The sequence below is a fragment of the Solanum stenotomum genome, chromosome 7 (assembly GCF_019186545.1).
Source record: "Solanum stenotomum isolate F172 chromosome 7, ASM1918654v1, whole genome shotgun sequence".
Lineage (NCBI taxonomy): Eukaryota > Viridiplantae > Streptophyta > Magnoliopsida > Solanales > Solanaceae > Solanum > Solanum stenotomum.
In genome coordinates, this window is record NC_064288.1 from 16,244,799 (window position 1) to 16,250,798 (window position 6,000).

Consider the following 6,000-nt stretch of genomic DNA (forward strand, 5'->3'; position numbering starts at 1 on the left):
ACATGTTTTCAAAAAATAAAATCATGGCTGGGGTGGTTGTATTTTGCTCCGATATTTGAATTTTTAAATCAGTTTCTTCCCCAATTTTAAGCTTTCTCGGATATATATGTTTTGGGTAGTTTTTAGATTATCCAAAACATATATATTATCTAAAAACACCATCATTTATAGTTTTGGAAAAAATTTAAGTCCTAGTTTGTTGTACATAATTTATACAATTGTATACATGTTTTATATAATTTTTATCCAAGCGTTGTCTTCAAAGTCAGTAATAGTAGTTTCAGTATAGATCAATGGTATTTTCCTTTTGTTTTCTTTATTATTATTTTTTTAATTTATATTAATTGTGTTCGTTGTCATGGCTTTTTACGCAACATGTTCATTACTTCCTCCGTTCAACAATAGTTGTCCACTATACTATTTTGGGATTGTAAGAATAATTATTATTTATGGCCCAAGTTTACTTGTGACCCAAGTAATACATAAATAATATTTAATGAAGAATAAATTTCGTCCGTACATTGGCTACTTGATGGACGTACCAGATTAAGTGTTAACCTCTATAAATTGGTCCTCCCTCCACCCATTAGGGTTGCCACATATTCTCTACATTAATTTCATCGTTGACGACTGTGGTAACGTAAGGCTAGGGCAAGGAGGTAGAAACAAATTTACAACTAACTCTTATGCTCCTCTCTATGATGATGTCTTCCGTATCCGGTATGTGCCCCTAACGATCTCTATGTAAGATTATTGTATTCAAGATCCTGATATGTATTAAGTATTTAATCTTACATGTGGTATCAGAGTCTGGATTTGTAACACCCCGGAAATTCTATGACTTAAGTTAGAGCCTCATCTTATGAATAATGACTTAAAAATAGTCAAAATGATGTTTATAAACCTAAACTAATGTAATTGACTTGGTTTGGAAGATTAAAAGTCTAAATGTCAAGAAACGGCCACGACGTACGGAAACTAGAGAAGAATGTGTTCTAGTGTGTCCTTAGGTTTTGGGCAGCTTTGGGAGTGTCGTATGATGGTATAATCTGGTGAAAAGGTTTAAAATAGGTAAATATATGTTCCTAGGGTCAAAACGTTCGAATACGATGCTTCGGGGCCACCCTAAGGGCCCCGAGGAGGACCCCAACCTTAGCCAAGCAAGCTGCCAAGGCAGCTTGCAGATTGCACTTGGAGGGAATAGCTGCGCGTTGCGCACTTGCTCCCCAAGGAGAAAAAATCCAGTTCGTGACGCGGACTCTACTGTCTCAAAATTTAATTCCAAATATCTTCAGGGAACAGCTCCGCGTCGCGAACTTGTTCTGCGACGAAAATGCAGAAATTCAGAAATCTATTTTTACTTCATTAAAGAGTCCATTTAAGTGAGGGGTATTTAGGGTACTTTAGGGGACGTGTATATAATGATTTTTAAGTCAATTTACTTCCCTTTTATCACTCAAACACAAAACCCCAAAGATCTAAACCTAAAGTTCCTCCTTCTCTCTACTCTCTCTCTCTCTTCTGAAGAACTCCATTGAAGAAGATTGGAACTTCAAGATGAAGACCAACTCCCCAAGGTTTCAACTCAGATTTTCGTGGTTAATTCATCTATAAGGTATGGTTGGTTATCACTCTTGGGATTCCTTTCCCCAAGAGGCCCCTTCAAGATGAATTTCAAAATCTCCAATTTCCATGTTTCAATCCAAAAACGTGGGTCTTCTTTCTAAAGTGAAATTGATGTTATAAACTGACTTTCATTGATGTTATATGAACAATTATGGATGAATTTATGTTGTATTGGTGGTTTCTTGAAGAATTCCCCATGAGACCCATGTTTCTCCTGCTTTTCCTAATTCTAACCCTAGTTTGTGTTGGATATTGATTGAAGGCTATGAATTGAATGTGATGTTATGTAATTCATGTTTGTATGATAATTCTACCATAGGTTATGTATAATTTCTATGAAATTAGGGTTGAGTCTTTGAATAAGCCTTGAAGGCTATGAAGAGAATATGTCAATTGCTTATATTGATGTTGATGATGTTATTACTTCATGAATTACCTTGTATTGTGTATTGGTTATGAATTGCTTGGTAATTGAAGTATGGATGTCCCACGAAGGGCAAGAAGGTATGAAGGTTGGTTCTTCTTTGAACTCAAGTATGAAAGGTGAATTACTTAGATTGTAATGATGCTATACCTAATGTGTTATTGTGGTGTTGATGACCTAGTTCCTCATCCTTAACCCTCTACACTTGAATTAGCTATGAAGTATGTATGTATATTATGGTATGATTGCTATATGATTGAAAGGTAGTTCTCATGATTGTAGTGTAATGTAAAGTGAAAGGTTTACTCACTTGCTAAGTGTTTCTAAAGTGAAAGTATTGTTACTCACTTATGAACACATATGAGCTATTATGATAAGATGTCTACATAAGAGTCTAGTAAAGGCTAATGTTAACTTATGTGATGACTAAAGATGATTACAAAAGGGAATCAGATGCTTAGCACCGAAAGGGCATGCAAATGAGATGGGGGTCTCACGTTTAGTAAGTCCGGCTCCCCACATGGGTTTCCTCACGTTTAGCAAGTCCGGATTACCTACGGTATGTGTTGTCTCATGAGATGGAAACCCCCACGTTTAGTAAATTAGGGTTTCTAGAAGCAATCTCCCTGACCCTTAACTATGTGCCCACATAGGACTCTAGCTTAGTGGATCCACCTAGATAGCTATGTATGAATGGTTACACCTTAGGCAAGTGTTAACCCTCTCTTTTCGGTGTGGGAGTAGAACACCGGATTCCATGTAGCTCTCATGGTCTATGTCAGTTATTGCAATATTTCCCTAATGTAGAAGTAAATGAAGGTATGAAAGGTGTGAACTCTTACTAGGGCTTTCTTAAGGGTTTCTACATAGTGTAAGGGAGGGTATGGGACTTCTCTTGCACATTGCACTTGTGGGATCCTAAGAGATGGTTGTAGTAGTGTTCTCTTATGATTTTGATGATTATGACTTATGTATGTTGAAGCTATGTTATGTATGTCATTATGAATATGGTAAGTTATGATGAAATATGATCTTATGAATGTATGCATGAAGTAGGTTGCTTAATGTGATACTTGGCTTTGAATAGGGTTATGAGGTTCTATTCTTTGCATTGCACTAGTATTGCTTGGGCTGTCTACATGTTGGGATGATATTATGTTGGTTTGGACTATGATACTTAATTATGTGCATATTGTATTTACTTGGAAAAAAGCATGTTTTGAATAAAATGTCCTTTTATGTATGTTTCAATGGTTTTTATGCATAGTAGCCATACTTAGTACGTGTGTTGTACTAACCCATATTTTCTCCCTTTTCCCAAACATTTAGGTTCGGGCCGTTGAGGATTCAAGCTTACTTCTCAAGACACTTGGAGTTGCTTCCCCAAGTTGGTGAGTCCTCAAGTCCGAGGACAAGACTCTATGATCTAGCTTCTATGTTTAGTTCTTTGCTTATGTTGAAAGACATTGTTGTACTTCCTATTTTCAAGACTTCTTATTGATGTAAGGGCTAAGTCCCATTTTCGATACTTCTATGTCTAGATGGTGCATTGTGACGAAGTTAGATTCTATTTTTTCATATAAGAAGTGAAGTTGAACTTCCAAAGTAAAAGTTTTAAATTTTTCGTGATTTTATTCTATGATACATGTTATGATGAATGCTAAGGGCTTGTATAAGACCTCTTCGAGGTCGAATATGCCGGTAACGACTAGGGGGTGCTCTCGGGCATCAGGTTGGTAAAGTAATGAAGAGTAGTTACTGCCCATCACCCCTAAATAAATAAATAATTATGTTTTGTTTTAGATTGCACTAATTCTAAAAATCTTAATCTTCCCATAATGTAATAATTATGTTTTGTTTTAGATTGTGCAATAAATTAAAGTGGTCGTTGTACTAAGCAATAAATAATATGTGTGTACTTAATGCAATATAGTTTGTTAGTCACCAAAGTGCCAAACTAGAGAAATTAACATCTACACATATAATATTTATGATCACTTAATGCATGTATTATGTTTCTATAGTTCGTTAGTCACCAAAGTGACCAAACTAAAATGTATAAAATTATTCACATGCATAAAAAAATTTATGATATTATGTGTGCATTTGTATTCATATAGCTTGTTAGTCACCAAAGTCGCCAAGCTAGTATGGTTAAGAAAAATATGCATTCATAAAATTGTCATTTATCTATGAAGGTTAATTAAATGCCTATATTGAAAAATAAATAGATAAATTGACTTTCACTATTGCTAGAACTTAAGAATTTACCCAAAGGTGAATGTATCATTATACGAATAGTGAAAATTATGAAGTTAATATTTTTAGTCAAACATATATTGTATATCCAAAGATGTCGTATATGTTTGATTAAAAATATTCAATTACCTATTAAAGATAAAAATGACATTTATATTATGATAATGTGTCATAGTATATACCCAAAGGAGAATTACGATATAATTTTATCGCTTTACTAAATTCACATTAATTTCTGATTTGTGAGCATATATATCAATTTTGCAGTTATTCCTTTTCATCCATATGCTTCGTCTGTTACTGTGTTTAATGGATTGAACTTTTCTGAATGACATGAACAAGTCCAGTTCTACTTATGTGTGATAGATCTCGACTTGGCTCTGATGAATGACAAACCTACTGCCATTACTGATAAGAGCAGTGAGGATGAGAAGTATTTTCATAAATCACGGGAGCGCTCTAACAGATTAAGTCGTATGTTTATGCGAATGAATATTGCTAACAACATTAAGAGTACTATTCCACAAACAGAAAGTATTAGGGAATATCTGAAGTTTGTGGAAGAACATTTTTGTCACGTCTCGAGTCTACACCCTAGACGTGGCTGGTGATAAATGCTTAGCTACACTTCATCCAATACAAAGTGTAGGCGATCGCAATTAAGTATAAACCCAACAAAGCGTTGGGGTCAATCCCACATGGAGTGGCACAATAGAGAATTCAATTACGAAGTCATAAATGTGTTCTAATCAATTATAGGAATAGAAATTATCGAAACAAGTAGATTAAATCGTAAGGGTTTACAAAAAGTGTCAAATAGGGGGGTTTAAGTGTGTCAATTAACAACTAGGAAAACAGGGGAGTAATCAAGTAGAAAGGGATACTTGGGAATATGATCGATTAATTTAGAATTTCGCTATACGAGTGTTTACTAATCACCAAAAGTTACTGAATCTCAGTGGGTAGACTAGACTTTGGATGTAATAGCCATATCTCGATCAACAATCACGAATCCAATGAGTCTCTTGAACCTCAACAAGCATCATACTATGAACAATCCAAAACCTCAATTTATCTACTCTCTCGAGCTAGATAGGTAGGATCCATTAAGATTTACTCTCTCGAGCTGAACCCATAACAACCCAATCACTACAATCATCAATTGATAACCTTAATTCTAAAACATCTTTCTCAAGTAAGCATAAAATACTAGACTAGAACTGCATTTGCAACTATAATTCATGAGTTAAAACTCAATTTTCAATCAAACACACTTCAAAGAAGCAATTAAATTAGTAATTACTAACACCCATAAGCTAATTAAGACAATTAATCACATAATCACACCCCCAAGAATGAAGGTTTTAGCCACACATCATAAAAAGTAAGAAACTAATACCAACTACGTTCTCCATAAGTTGGGTAGTAATATCCAAATCTTTACAATGCTCCAATTTAACTTCGAATCCAAAACCCACTTGAAAATCTAATAGAAAACTCCTAAAAATCAAGAAAAGCAGTGTTTCTATCGAAAGCTCAGAGTCTCACAATGGCAGGATTGCACTGTTTTATAAAAAAAAAAAATGACTTTGTTTTCGAAAAATCGACTTAACTTATATTTTGAAGAAAACTCAATTTTCAAAAGAGAGTCGCCACTTAATTTTTGAAAGAAATTAAGAAAACTTAAAATT